The sequence below is a fragment of the Scyliorhinus canicula genome, chromosome 5 (genome assembly GCF_902713615.1).
Source record: "Scyliorhinus canicula chromosome 5, sScyCan1.1, whole genome shotgun sequence".
In the NCBI taxonomy this organism is placed as follows: Eukaryota; Metazoa; Chordata; class Chondrichthyes; order Carcharhiniformes; family Scyliorhinidae; genus Scyliorhinus; species Scyliorhinus canicula.
In genome coordinates, this window is record NC_052150.1 from 197,365,193 (window position 1) to 197,381,240 (window position 16,048).

A 16,048-nucleotide genomic window follows, 5' to 3' on the forward strand; every position below is an offset into this window, starting at 1 on the left:
TGCATTTACCAGAGCAGTGAGAGAGACAGGCTACCAACACTTGTAGAAGTACAACTCTATTTTATTTAACTATGAGCTGTTAAACATACTTGCACTGTGGGTCGACACTATGTTAGGTTGACTGAAGACCTATGGCTAACCTGACCAGACTATACTGCAAGCACATGGTAGATGTTCGTGCTACTGATTACGGGCTCTGGCTGTCTCAGAGGCTGCATCCCGAATGAGCGGGAAAACTAGTGCCCTCTGGCTTTATAATGAGCATGCCCTAACTGGTGATTGGCTGCTGTGTTCTGTGTGTTGATTCATCTTTCAGTGTGTCAGTCAGTGTGTGTCTTTGCACCATCATATACTTGTGTGTATATTATGACAATCTGTGATTGGGGAGAGGAGTTTAACTGTGATCTGTGATTGGGGAGAGGAGTTTAACTGATCTGTGATTGGAGAGCAGAGTTTAACTGTGGTCTGTGATTGGAGAGAGTAGTTTAACTGTGATTTGTGATGGGGAAGGAGTTTAACTGTGATTTGTGATTGGAGAGTGGAGTTTAATTGTGATTTGTGATGGGGAGAGGAGGTTAACTGTGATTTGTGATTGGAGAGTGGAGTTTAATTGTGATTTGTGATTGGGGAGAGGAGTTTAACTGTGATTTGTGATTGGGGAGAAGAGTTTATCTGTGATTGGAGGAGCATCGCTATGATTGGGCTGTTAGTATGAATTTAAGGAGAACCAAAAATCACAAAGGATTCACTTGGGGCTGTTTTGCTAGGAACTGTTTAATTTAATCTGAGTTAATTTACTATGATGTGTAATATATGTCCATTTTTATTATACTAAATTGTCCTGAGAGGGGTTACAGGGATAGGGTGGAGGGTTGGGCCTGGCTTAGTCTTCACTTTCAAGGCTAGGAGCAGACTTGTTGGGCTAAATAGCCTCCTTCTGCACTCTAGGGACAATTTAGCAGATCCAATCCACCAAATCTGCACACCAGGGTGTAATAATCCACAGGAGGCAGGAGTCCCATCACCACACCAATATTTATTTCCAATCACTAGTTACAAGAGCAGCTCCAAACAGTGCTGCTAGCATTCCAGTCAACTTAAGACTGGGGCACAAAGCCTACACAGGTGCTTATATGGGCCCCTCAATGAGCTACCATTGAGGGAGCTCATACTCCAATTGGCCAACCAATAAAGCCAATTGGAGGTCATTACACCCCTCCCCCCCCCCCCCAAGGTCTGAGGAATTCCTGCCAGCTGGCATTCCACTGAGCTTCTTCCTGCTCCTCATGTCCGGGTCTGTCCCCTCTGTGTCGTCCGCTGGGTCATTCTCCGACGTGGGCGGGATGTACCTTATAGGTGCCCGTCTTTTTCTTGATGACCTCCTTGGAAGTTGCTCTTTTTCCTCCTCGGGGAGAAGTGTCGCAGCGGCCTCGTCGAACGTGTTCATCTCCGACTCTGACGACTGGATGACGGGGTCTGGAGAAATTGCTCGGGGCTGGGGTGTGGGTATCTATTCCGTCTGGGCTATCCCAGCTTGAGGCAGTCCTGCTTCGCCTGCCTCCAGGTGTGGTTCCGCTGCCCTTATTTGGTCGAGGTGTTTCTTCAGCACCTTACCTCCTACCGAAACTTCATAGGATATGGGCCCTGTTTGGGACTCTACTGTGCCTTTGACCCACGTTGGTCCATTCCCATAATTCTTGACCCAAACCGGTGCCCCCACCTGGAAATGTCTCTGCTGCCGACTATTATCATGCCCCCTGCGTTGGGCCTCCTGTTGTTTATCCACTTTCCCTGTTAAATTTGGGAAAAGGAGACTCAACCTCGTTTGCAGCCGCCATCTCATTAAGAGTTCAGCTGGCGGTATGCCCATTGTGGAATGCGGTGTGATCCTGTAATCAAACAGCCAGCGGGAGAGCATTATGTCCATTGACGATGCCGGCTGCTTCTTGAGTCCCATTTTTAGTGTCTGGACCACTCTCTCTGCCAGGACGTTGGACGCTGGATGGTAAGGGGCCGTTTTGATGTGACGGACTCCGTTTTCTTTTCGGAATTTTCCAAATTCCCCACTTGTGAATGCCGTTCCGTTGTCCGACACCAATACCTCTGGAAGTCCATGTGTTTCAAATGAGGCCCTGAGCTTTTCAATTGTCGATGCTGTGCTTGCCGTGTTTACCCGGTGGACGTCCAACCATTTGGAGTGGCCGTCACTATCACCAAAAACATTGAGCCCATGAAAGGGCCAGCGTGGTCAATATGCAGGCGGGTCCACGGTCTGCCTGGCCATTCCCACGGGTGCAATGGCGCAGCTGGTGGCACTCTTTGCCCCTGTTGGCACTCCTGGCACCGACGTACCAAGGCTGCTATGTCTGTGTCCAATCCTAGCCACCAAGCGTAGCTTTGAGCTAGCATCTTCATTTTAGACACCCCTGGGTGTCCGTGATGTAACTCGGTTAAGATTGCCCGACGGCCCTGAGCTATTCTAATTCTAATTGGAGGGCATTACAATGGGAGTGTGGGAGGAACCCTGAGCACCCGGAGGCCACCCACACAGCCACGAAGAGTATGTGCGAACTGCACACAGTCACCCGAGGTCGGAATTGAACCCGGGTCCCTGGCGCTGCGAGGCAGCATTGCTAACCAGCGTGCCACAATGCCTGACCAATCTCCAAACAGTACAGACTGAAGATGAAGGCAAATTACTGCAGATGCTGAAATCGTAAACAAAAACCAAAAATGCTGGAAAATCTCAGCGGGTCTGACAGTATCTGTGGAGAGAGAACGGAGCTAGCTCATGTTTTGAGTCTGTATTATTCTTTGTCAAAGCCAAAGAGAACGGGCAGTAGGATGAGATTTATCCTGTTTGGTGTGGGGGAGGGGGCCCGCAGGAGGGTGAGGGGGGTTCGTGGAGCAGTGGGACTGGATAGAGGGCCAGCAATAGTTGAAGATTGACAAGGATGTCGAACACAAAAAGACAAAGGGAATATAAATGGTGGTGATCTTGACTAAGAAGGGTGCTTATCATGGCACGTTGCCTTGAATGCTTAATGGCAGAACAGAGGTAAGCAATGTGTCAAAAGACAACTTGGAACAGGAAGCAGATGGCCCCAGTGGGATGGGGTGGAAGGAGAGGTGATAATAGTGAGGGAAAAACAAATTGATGGAAGGAATGAAAATAAATTGATCAAAATTAAAATGGGATGAAGGTGGAGGAGAGAGTTCACAGTCTGAAGTTGTTGAACTCAATGTTTGGTCCAGAAGGCTGTAACGTGCCGAATTGGAAAATTAGGTGCTGTTCCTCCAGTTTGCGCTGGGCTTCACTGGAACATTTGCAGCAGGCCGATGTGTGCACATGAGAGCAAGGTAGTGAATTGAAATGACAAGTGACAGGAAGGTCTGGGCCCTGTTTGCGCATGGATCCAAGATGCCTGCAGAGCGGTAACCCAGTCTGCGTTTAGTTACTTCAATATAGAGTGGACCACATTGGGAGCAGCGAATGCAGGAGACCAGATCCAAGGAGGTGCACATGACGCAGTACCTCAGCTGAAAATAGTGTTTAGCCCTTGGATGGTGAGCAGGAAGAAGATAGATGGACAGGTGTTGCACCTTCTGCGATTGCATGGAAATATGCCATGGGAAGAGGGTATCCCAGAGGAAACAGTCCCTGTGGAATGCTGACAGGGGGAGTGAGGGGAAAATGTGTGTTGTGCTGGCATCATGCTGGAAAAATTTAGTGATTTCTCTTCCAACTTCCACCCCTCGATCACCTTCGAAGGGTCTATCTCCCACATTTTCCTTCCCTTCTTAAACTCTTTATCTCCATTTCTGGGGATAGACAGTCCACTGTGCGGAACTGATGGAGGATGATCCTTTGAATGTGGAGGCTGGTGGGATGCAAAGTGAGGACAAGGGGGATGCTATCCTGGTTCTGAGAGGGAGGGCATGGGATGAGAGCAGAGGTTTGGGCAATGGCTCAGACACGGTTGAGAGTCCTTTTAACCACAATGGGCAAGAAACCATGATTAATGAAGAATTCAGACAAGTCAGCAGCATCGTTTTGGAAAGTGGCATCATCGGAACAGATGTCATGGCGATGAAGAAACTGGGAGAATGGGATGGGGATTTGTTACAGGATGTTTGGTGTGAAGAGCTGTAGTAGCTGTGGGAGTCGGTGGGTTTGTATTGAATACTAGTGGACAGTCTATCCCCAGAAATGGAGATAGAAAGGTCAAGGAAGGGACGTGTGGGAGATAGACCATGTGAAGGTGATCGAGGGGTGGAAACTTGAAGCAAAATTGATCAGTGTTTCCAGGTCCAAATGGAAACAGGAAGCGGCACCAAAACTGCCTGTCGATGAGAAAAAGAGACATTTATTCCAACTCTTTGCTTCTTGTCTGCAAACCAGCTTTTTAATTATTATGTGTTTTTTTTCTGTTTGAGGAATTATTTTATTGTTCAGAAGAGACTGCCATGTCGCGAACAAAAGAAAACAGACTCCATCACTTGAATAGTAACTATGAGGGAGATTTTGAGGCCTGTTTCTCTCTGTCCGGCGGCTTGGACTCAAAATCCAGAGAGAAGCGGAAAACGAGACTCTCTCTGGCATTATTGGCTTTTGGAAGCTTCCTCCCCACAGTGACGGCGTGAACTATGGCCATTCACTTTTTTTTCAAAGAGGCTCCGGATTGCATGAGAGATCCCAAGTTTGCCCTCTGTTTTCCTCACAGGGGCTGACACTTTGCCATTTTTTGGTTACATTTTGCCCTTTGTCCTAATTGCCACGCAAAACATTTGAGAGACAAAGCAACTACATGGGATGTTTTACTTCATTGCTGAAAGAGAAAGTGTATTTTCTCTAGCATTACTGCAACCTGTCCATTCTCACTTAGTTTTACCACCCCCAGTGCATCTGTCTCCTCTCATTATTTTCTGATTAATGTTTGTTCTATTTCGATCCCTTATAAATCTTTTTTAATGCCACTGGCTGCTTAATGTCATAAATGTAGCAGGCGTAATGTCTATGGAATAAGAACATCACACTGCATCCTGACTACAGGCACCTTGAGCCATAACATACACACAGCTGCTTCATTCTGCTGTTTGTTCTATCAAACTTACACCATCAATGTACCAGATATGAGGCTTTTGTATGTCACCGCAGAATGTGAGGAAATGTTTTAGAATCAGTGGAGGAGCTCAATAATTGCTGCAAAATTGAGTCTTTCATATTTTATGTAACAGCTACACAAAAACTAAAAATAAACGTTGGTTTAATATGCTTACTAAACGATCAAATATGCCTCGCCTTCTGAAAGCTGCATCAATACTTCTGCGTACTTTAGTCTTGAAATACTTGAGTGAGAGTTGCACTCTGCAAATTGTCCGCGATCTCTGTTTGACTGAGTATTTGAGAATCACCCAAAACCACTCTTTGCAAGGTGTCTGTTAATTATTTTACATGGCAACTTACAATGAATAATTTGTGCTAAACTCAGATAATAACTAAACAAGAATTACAAAATAACTTCTGAAGAAGGCAATGGAAAGCTTGCTGAAATGTAAACTTACTGGATATTGCACGAATAGTGAAGTGGTTCTTTTGGGAATAATAGGAACATTTATTGGTGTAATATTATCTGAAGTGACATCTATTAGGTGAAATGGGCAATAAACCACTCCTAGTCTAGGTTCAATGGGACCAATTCCAGACAGGGAAAAGCTATTTGAAAGCTGACAGATGCAGCAGCATACAAGAAAGGACGGCCATCCGAGAAACAGCCGGACAGGGACACAAAGATACATAAGTGGCTGCAACAAAAGACAACAAAGCTGAACTTCACTGTAGTCCCAGATCAGGAGAGTAAGAAAACTGAAAAGTGTCAGGATCTTACAGAAATCCAGTGTGGAACTCTTGAGTTCAAAAGATCAGGGGCGGGTTTCTACGTCCGCCAACGCTGAAATCGGGAAAGGTAATTGGGCGGAGAATCGGTCGTGAAGCCAAAATCGTATCCGGCACTGGACGCCCGCCAGAATGCCATGCTCCTGTGCGTCGACAGCGGAGTCAATGCGTTTCACTCCAGAGGTACAGTAAACTCCGTTCTCATGTCATGAGCCGGTATTCTCCGGGGCCTCCACAATGCTCAGTCTCCGCCTCTGCCAGGGGGAATTACCAATGGTGAGTTTCACTTGTGCTTTCAAAAATCGGGAATCAGGCGCCGTAGCTGAAGAGGGAGAGAGCGGAGGTAGGACATGAAAAGGTGCGACCATGGGCTGCCGGACCCACCGCTGGCAGGGCTGGCTGGAGGGGAAGGTACAGCAGGGGGTGATGGGGGGTGGCCAGGAGCTGGAGCATGGGGTTGGTGTGAACTCCCACGGGATCAGGGTGTCCATGCATGGACAGCCATTGACAAGGACTGCAAGGCAGCCATCTTGTTACGCACACCACTAATTGGCCTCCGTGGCCCGTGGTCGTGTAGAGTGACATGGGCCATATGGGTCCGCCCATCCCAAAACCCCCACGTTCCATTGCCCACGCTCCATCCCACCAACTATTCCCCCCCCCAACCCCCTCAACAAACGGCCACCACACACTGGCGGGCAGCACGCAGCCCACCCAAGTGCAATGCCCACAATAGCCCCTGCAGGAGAGCAGCGGATGGGGACCAATGCGTCTACCACCGACACCTATACCCCTCGCAGCAAGGACGATGCCAGGGCCGGAGGCTTCCACAGTGCCAGGCATGAATGGGGCTAGGGGTGTAGAGGGCAGAGTGCCAGGAGGAATATCCAGGTGAGGATGTGCGGATGGGGGAGGGAGGGGGACATGAGGGGACAAGGTCGGTAGTGCAGACGTGGCCACTGTGGAGCCCATTGGATCTTACTCGGGCACGTGGATACGCACCAGGCTAACATGTTTGCCTTTCAGCCCCTGCAGACAATGGACTTCAGAATTCTATCAGGAATGGTGGCCTTCATCCTCGTCGCCACAGCCCTGAGTGATGAACTGAGGCTGTATGAGCTGGAGCTGCTTGAGGGGACCCTGCAGCAGTGAAGTCTGCCCCAGAGGAACAGGAGCCAGCCGTGAGGATGGAGAGCCGGCCGCCCAACAGGCTGAGGAGGGAGTGGGAAGGAGGCACCGCATGTGGCCTCATGTGTGCCAGCAGCACCTGTCATTCGCAGACCTGCATGACCAGGCATGCCGTCGAAAACTCCGACTGAGCTGGTGACAGTGCAACATATCTGCCAGATCATGGTGCACCTGGCACCGTGGGGTATGGGGGAGGACACCTGTTCCCGGTAGCTGCCATGGTGATGGTCACCCTGAACGTTTACGCCACGGGGTCCTTCCAGGCGCTGAGTGGGGATCTGTCAGGGACCTCACAGAGCTTGGCCCACGGCGCATCTGCAGCATCACGGAAGCCCTGTATGCCCTGGTGGTTCAATACATCCATTTCAATGTGGACCGAGCCCACCAAAATGCCCGGGCAGCAGAGTTCGCCACCATCGCTGAGATACCCGGGTCAAAGGGGTGCTTGATGGGATGTATGTCCCCTACGAGCACTGGCCCATGATGGGCCAGTCTTCACAAACCAAAATAGGTTCCACTTGATGAACATGCAGCTGGTGTGTGACCCTGAGCTGCACATTATTCACGTCTGTACCTTATACCCGGGTGGTGTGCACGGCACCTTCATCCTGGCACACTCAAAGGTTCCTGAAACCTTCAAGGCGCACCCCGGTCTGGGATGTTGGCTCTTGGGCAACAGGGGTTAGCCGCTGCAGCCATGGCTGATGAGGCCTATCCGGAGGCCGCAGACCAATGTGGAAACCCATTACAACGAAGCCCGTGCTGTGACCAAGGGCATGATCGAGCGGTGCTTTGACATCCTGAAGATGCAGTTCAGGTGCCTGGACTGCTCAGGAGGGGCCCTCTGTTTTGCTATGTAAAAAACGGCGAGCGGCGATTCGTGTTGTGGGTCGGGTGTGGGGGGGGGGGGGGGGGGGGGGGGGGGGGGGGACAATAGCGGGAGGGCGTGAAAAATGTCGGGAGGTCATCCCGCTATTCTCCCACCCGGCGTGGGGGGGCGGAGAATCGCGCCCATGGGGTCTGGGCAGGCATGGAAGTCTGCATAATGTGTGCGCCTGGGCCAGTGTGCACGGGACACTCTAATCACCTCCGGGTTCACCAACTAGGCACGGACACCCTGTCCCACCCCCACAATCCCCCCACCCCCCACCCCAGCCGACCATCTCTTCCCATGAACAACACCCGTGGCACTCCCCCCCCCCCCCCCCTTCCCCCTTGCAACCCTTCCATGATTCCTACCTGCCTCACTATGGGATATGGGCCCAGGCTTGGTAGTAACAGCGAGCCCGGTCCATGGGATGGATGATGATGACGACCAACTCTGGTGCTCCGCATCATTTGACAACGTCTGACTCTTGTCCATGGTCGGCACTTTCTACCATCTACCTGGGTAATCCCTGCATGGTGAGGCGGTGGCATAGAGGTATTGTCACTGGACTAGTGAACTGAGACCCAGGGTAATGCTCTGGGGACCCTGTGCAGATGGTGTAATTTGAATTCAATAGAAATCTCCAATTAAAAGGGGGGGTGGGGGTGGGGAGTGATGACCATGAAGCCATTGTCGGGGCTCTGGAGCGGTGAGCGCTGGCTGAACTGGGGCCCCTGGCCCGTTCCCACCCCCAACATCCGCCCATCTCTTCCCCACCCCCCATCTCTGCCTCTGCAGTCAGCCCAGCCCAGTCCAGCTAATCTACCACACCCTTCTGACAGAGCACTGAGGCAAATTGAAACGTGTTTACTGTGCAGCTGTGAACATATATGTTCCGGTTTGTGTCCTCACCCTTTTGCACCCGTGCTGCACCCGTGTCAACACATCTGGTGTCTAACCTTTCTGACCTTAAAGGCCCAAATGCTATGTATAGGTGGATCCCCAGGTTGTACATCAGGAGTGAAGGGGCCTGCTGCGATTCGCACCCTGTGACCTGGATCCCTTTTGGCGGCCATCCTCTGGGGCAACCGGGCCTGGATGGGCTCGGCTGATATTCGGGTGTTCCAGGTGGCTTATGCCAGCCTGTTGTGGCCACTGCCCATCAGATGCACAGGGAGAGGAGAGGGGGGGGGGGGGGGGAGACCCAGGTGTTGTGGTGTTCCGGCACCTCCCCTGCAGGAGTCACTGGCACGGGCCCCATCACCTCCTCCTCCCTCGGCGTGCCCAATGGTTCCCCGGGCTATTCCATGGGACGGGGGTGCAAGTGGAACTAACCCCTGAGTCTTGCCCACCACCTGGCACTGCCAGCCCTGCAGGCCCGCACCCATCCCGACCAGGGTCTCAATGCTCACTGCCGTGGAGGACAGGGAGTAAACCACCTCCCCCTGGGACTACACCACATCACACTGTGACTGTGCCACCACCTTTTGGGTCTGTGCCACATTAGCCAGTGACTACACCACCTCCCTCTGGGTCTGTGACACGTGAGCCAACGCATGGTCAATGCTGCTGACGCCCTCAACCATGGCCCACTGTGACTGGGCCATGCAGTGGAGCGCTACTGCAATGTCCTGGTGGCCCTGGTACGTGGCTGCCTGTGACAGGGCAGCCCTGTCCTGGGCCACGGCCACCGCCCCCACAGAGTGCCATAGGCCTTGGACATCTTGACCCATGGCCAGAACCTTTGCCCCTAAGTCCCCCACCACGGACTCCACCTGTGCGATGTTGGCCTGGGTGACACGTATGGTTTACCTCATGCCCCTGCAGGCGGTTCGACTCCTTCAACTGCACCTGCATTCGCTGGATGGTTGTTGACACTCCCTTGCTCTGTGACTGCATCTTCACTATCAATGGGACCATCCTTTCCAGAAGCCTGAAACCCCATCTGGATGACAGCTAGACCCTGGGGTCGGGCCGCCCTCTGATTGTCCGTTTCCTCGGGACACAGCACGGGTGTGTCGTCTGCACCAGATAGTGCCCCTAGGTGCCCAACCGAGGTGAGTGCCTCTGGGGTGGAGGGTGTTGGAGACAGCTGTGTTGGGGTGTCTCGGGCTGCAGATCAAGGCCTCCGATTGTTGTCTGTGTCCTCTTCCTCGCTGCTTTCCACTTGGGTTTGGGCTGAAATTGGGGTTGGGGGCGAGGCACACCAGAGGGGCTCGCCTATCGCAAGGAGATCCTGCGAGACACAAGACATGACGCCTGCATGTGTCGCAGGTTGGGGTGGCGCGTTGTGGTGGAGAGGGGTGGGGGTGGTGGTGGTGGAGGGGGTGGTGGTGGAGAGGGGGGGTGGAGGTGGTGGTGGAGGGGGTGGGGGGCGGTGGTGGAGAGGGGGGGTGGAGGTGGTGGTGGAGGGGGTGTGGAGGTGGTGGTGGAGGGGGTGTGGAGGTGGTGGTGGAGGGGGTGGGGGTGGTGGTGGAGGGGGTGGGGGGGGCGGTGGTGGAGAGGGGGGTGGAGGTGGTGGTGGAGGGGGTGGGGGTGGTGGTGGTGGAGAGGGGGTGTGGAGGTGGTGGTGGAGGGGGTGGGGGTGGTGGTGGTGGAGAGGGGTGCGGGTGGTGGTGGTGGTGGAGAGGGTGGGGGTGGTGGTGGTGGAGAGGGGGTGTGGAGGTGGTGGTGGAGGGGGTGGGGGTGGTGGTGGAGGGGGTGGGGGTGGTGGTGATGGTGGAGGGGGTGGGGGTGGAGGGGGTGTGGGGGGGTGAGGGTGGTGGTGGTGGAGGGGCTGTGGGGGGTGAGGGTGGTGGTGGTGGAGAGGGGTGCGGGTGGTGGTGGTGGAGGGGGTGGGGTGGTGGTGGTGGAGAGGGGGTGTGGAGGTGGTGGTGGTGGAGGGGGTGGGGTGGTGGTGGTGGAGAGGGGGTGTGGAGGTGGTGGTGGAGGGGGTGGGGGTGGTGGTGGTGGAGAGGGGGTGTGGAGGTGGTGGTGGAGGGGGTAGGGGTGGTGGTGGTGGAGGGGGTGGGGGTGGTGGTGGTGGAGGCGGTGGGGGTGGTGGTGGTGGAGGGGGTGGGGGTGGTGGTGGTGGAGGGGGTGGGGGTGGTGGTGGTGGAGGGGGTGGGGGTGGTGGTGGTGGGGGTGGTGGTGGTGGAGGGGGTGGGTGTGGTGGTGGTGGAGGGGGTGGGGGTGGTGGTGGTGGTGGAGGGGTTGGGGGTGGAGAGGGTGTGTGGAGGTGGTGGTGGTGGAGGGGGTGGAGGGGGTGGAGGGGGTGGAGGGGGTGGGGGTGGTGTTGGTGGAGGGGGGTGGGAGTCGTTGTGGTGGAGGGGATGTGGAGGTGGTGGTGGAGGGGGTGTGGAGGTGGTGGTGGAGGGGGTGTGGAGGTGGTGGTGGAGGGGGTGTGGAGGTGGTGGTGGAGGGGGTGGTGGAGGTGGTGGTGGAGAGGGGGTGTGGAGGTGGTGGTGGAGGGTGTGGGGGTGGTGGTGGTGGAGGGGTTGGGGTGGAGAGGGTGTGTGGAGGTGGTGGTGGAGGGTGTGGAGGTGGTGGTGGTGGAGGGGATGTGGAGGTGGTGGTGGAGGGGGTGGTGGAGGGGTTGGGGTGGAGAGGGTGTGTGGAGGTGTTGGTGGAGGGGGTGGGGGTGGTGGTGGTGGTGGAGAGGGGTGGGAGTTGTGTGCGGGTGTTGGATGGGGGTTGTGGGGATGGTGTGGGGTGGGGGGGGTGACACACGTTCCATGGAAAACCGCAACTCAGTTGGATCTCACTTGCTCGTCCGATGCCGAGGTGACTGCCCTCTCTCCGGGCCCAACGACCAGCTCCAGTGCCCGTTGCTCTGCTGCGGTGAGCGGCCGCAGGTCCAGCATTCCCGTTCTAATCTTTTCTCTCTGTCGGCGGTTGTGTGCCACCTTCTCCTGGGGGTGGGGTGGGGGTGAGGGGTAAAAAGTGTACAGTGTTAGGTACTCAGACGCATGCAGCACAGGGCGTGGGTAGCTAGTGGTCTTTGTGGTCAGGGCACCCGGCCTTTGCAGCCATTATGGGTGCTGGCAGATGGCGCAGGGTGAGGATTCGGTCACCCTCCATGTGGATAAGGGGGGGTGGGGGGTAGGAGGCCACCCCTCCTCTTTCCTCCCCCCCCATCAGTAGTTACAGGTGTGTTAGATGGGGGTTGGGGCCAGTGCTGCCTACATACCCTGCTGCCCTGAGGAAGTTGTGCAGTTTTTTCCTGCAGTGCTGGCTGGTCCTGGCGTTGCTGGCCACGGCGCTCATGACCTCATGGCCTGGTGAACGGCAACGGGTGGCAATCTCCTTACTACCCTGTGTACAGACTAGCCCGCCTTTCTTCCACAGGGTCCAGCAGGGTCTTGAGTTCAGTGTCAGTGAACCGAGGTGCCACTCTCCTTGCTGCCATGTTGTTGGCCGTGATGAGTGTGTGTGGAGAGTAAAGTGTGTCTATGCGGCTGCGGCTTGTCAGCCTCCTGAGTGTCAATCCCGACCCCGGCGAATCGGACATCATCTTTTATTGGAATCGCTCGGGTTCCAAGTGTCTCCACTGTGTCATAATATCCACTCATGTATATAATGAGATGCAGACAGACAATGATTAACACAAAGGATGAGCATTGAACACACAACACAGACCAACCAATCACCAGACAGGACACCACTACTATAAAGCCCAGAGGGCATTAAGACTCCCGCTCTTTTCAGGACCCAGATACTGAGACAGTCAGAGTGCACAAGTTAGTGCACATTATTGCCATGCGGTAGCTGGTGTCCGCTACCTGTCTGGTCAAGCCAGTAAGAGGTAATCAGTTAGATTAATAGAGTGTCAACCCACAGCTGAACATGTACAGCAGTTCATAGTTAAATAAAACAGTGTTGGATCATCTCCGGTGTCAGATGTTTGTTTCTAGCTTCCCTGCATCCAGCTGCAGTCGACGTCGAACCAACCTCCCTAACACATCACGCTACTAGCCCATTAACGGCTGATGGATTGTTCCAACAGCGGTGGCAATTGTGTTCTCGTACAAGTCCATCAATTCAGACCCGGCTTCAGCATTTAGTCTCTGAAACAGAGAATCCTGCCCCAGTTTTCTCACGGAATCTTGAGGCGCTTTTGCAAAAAAAAGTGAGTGGGTGTGGCTTACACCATTACTCTGACAGGGAACGAGCTCCATCCTTAAAGACCAATGCAGAGTAACAGCCCTTGGCACATATAACATACGGAGACTGCTCCCACTCCCCCACCAACATTCATTCCTGGTAACCCTTCCACTTACATCACCCGCAATACAACCCCTCTCAGTGTCCACATTCAATCCCCCCCCCCCCCCCCTCTCCGACCAGCCACCACGCATAGACATCCATCTCCATGGGACACCCATGACGCCTGTCACTGCCATTGGCAACGCCAACCTGTGCTGGGGCAGTACTGGGGGCAGTGCTTGGTGACAGTGTCAGGGAGCAGTGCCAGGGCACTGTCCGGCCATGTCCCTCTACCCCTCGGGGCCTACACATACCTTTGGGCCCCTGGAGGGATGTCCTTGACTACCACATGCCTGGCCCTACCTATTGTAAACATGGCCAACGTGATACCATGTCGGCGAGGTTTGAAGATCTCATAAGGGGGGGGGATCATTTGCTCGGTGGTGGGGCTGCTAATAAGATTAACATGAATGGATGGGCGGGGAACATCTCGCTGAGATTTTTCACCCTCGCTGCCGATGTACACTCTCTTGTATGAACCGCCATTCACAAACATGCAGTAAGCTAATGTGAATCAATTGTTTCATGAAAACAAAGAAATAATTCCATTTAGAAAAATGGGGCGGAATTCTCTGATCCCCGCCGGACGGAGAATCGGCCGGGGGGGGGGGGGGGGGGGGGGTGGGAGCGGCGTGAATGTTGCCCCCGCTGGCTGCTGAATTCTCCGGTGCCGGGGATATGGCGGGGTGGAAATTGCGCCGCGCCGGTTGGCGGCCACTACCAGCGGCCCTCCCGGCGATTCTCCGGCCCGCGATGGGCTGAGTGGCCGCCCGTTTTTTTTGCCGGTCCTGCCGGCATAAATTAGAGTAGGTCCTTACCAGCGGGACCTGGCGGCGCGGGCGGCCTCCCGGGTTCTCGGTGGAGGCACCGGGGGATCTGGCCGCGGGGAGGCGCCCCCACGGTGGCCTGGCCCGCGATCGGCAGTCCTTTAGTGTGAATACAGAAACCAAATATTTGTTCAAAGTCTCTTACAATCCTTGTCCCATTATTAATTTGCCATCCGTTAAGGGGCCAAAACTTGCTTTACCTACTCTCTTCCCTTTTATTTAGTTGTCGAAGATTTTCTTTTCTGTTTTTTTCTTATTTCTTTCTGGTTTCCCGTCGTACTTCATTTCCTTCCTCTTATTTATCCATCACTTGCCGATTTCTAAGTTTCCCAATTTTCTGGCCTTGCCACTAGCACTGTATACGTATTTTCCTCAATTTGATACCATCCTTAACTTCCTTAGTTAGCCCCGGATGGTGTATCCTTTTCAATGGGATATATTTATGTTCTGAGTTGTGCTCCTATACCGCTTTACTTTTAAATCTATTTTCCCAGTCCACTTTATCCAACTTTGTCTTCATACCCTTTCAACTGCTTTTGTTTCAGTTTAAGATTCCAATTTCAGAGCAACATTTCTCACCCTCAATCTGGAATTCTGTCATGTTGGGCTGGACTGTCACAGAGTTTAAATCGCACTGTGATTTAATTCTGGGATGCACAGTTACATAACCAGCACCCCCAACGCACACTGGGGCAGCTTTTAAAGATGAAGCCCCAATTTAGGTGGAGCTGGCCTTGTCTAGGGGCAGTGGGGTAGCACAGTGGTTAGCACTGCTGCCTCACAGTGCCAGGGACCTGGACTCAATTCCGGCCTTGGGTCACTGCCTGTGGGGAGTTTGTATATTCTCCCGGTATCTGTCTGGGTTTCCTCCCACAGTCCTAAATGTGTGTGTTAGGTTGATTAGCCATGCTAAATTGCCCTTTAGTGTCTCAGGATGTGCAGGTTAGGTTGTGGGGTTACGGGGATGGGGGGAGTGGGGAAGGGTGGAATGCCCATTTGAAGCATTGGAACAGACTCGATGGGCTGAATAGCCTCTCTCTGCAGTGTAGGGATTCTATGATGCTGTGATCAGGTCCTGCCCCACTAGTGTCACAGCGGGCGGGATACTCCCGTACCCGGCGGGGTGGAGGGTCCTGGCGGGACAGAGTGGCGTGAACCACTCCGGCGTTGGCCCCTCCACACCTTCAGGGGCAAGGCCAGCGCTGGAGTTCTTTGCGCTCCGCCGGCAGGCTTGGAAGGCCTTTGCCGTTGCGACAGCCGGGGCCGAAGGGACGCCGCCGGCCGGCACGGGTCCACGCATGTGCGGGAGCATCAGCGGCTGCTGACGTCATCCCCGCGCGTGCGCAGGGGGGGTTCACCTTCGCACCGGCCATCGCGGACGACCACACAGCCGACGCGTAGGAAAAGGCGGGCACAGGCCCGCCTGCGGATTGGTGGGCCCGTCTGCGGGCCAGGCAACCGTGGGGGTACCCCCAGGGGCCAGATCGCCCCGCGCCCCCCCCCCCCCCCTCCCCCCCCAGGACCCCGGAGCCTGCCCGCGCCGCCAGGTCCTGCCGGTAAGGACCAAGTCCAATTTACGCCGGTGGGACCTGCATAGAACAAGCGAGACTTCGGCACATCGCGGGTCGGAGAATTGCCCGGGGGGCCGCTGCGAGCGGCCACTGACCGGCGCGGTGCAATTCCCGCCCCCGCCAATTCTCCGCCGCCGAATTCTCTGGCAGCTGGCAGGGGCAGGATTCATGCCGTCCCCCCCGCGATTCTCCGACCCGACGGGGAGGGGGGGTGGAGAATCCTGCCCAAGGCCCTTAGATTCTCAGTGCACAGAAAATCTGGACAGAAAACACGGTTGTGGTTCTGGAGAAATACACATCAATTTTCAGGCTGAATCATACCTGAACTTTGTTAACTGGCCAACTCAATTGGGTGAGCATACCACCAATAGTAAACAGGAATGGAACATCTTTGAAAGCATGTTGGAGTAAAGTTTGGATCATTTCCTGTCTGAGGCGAAATCACAGCATACAA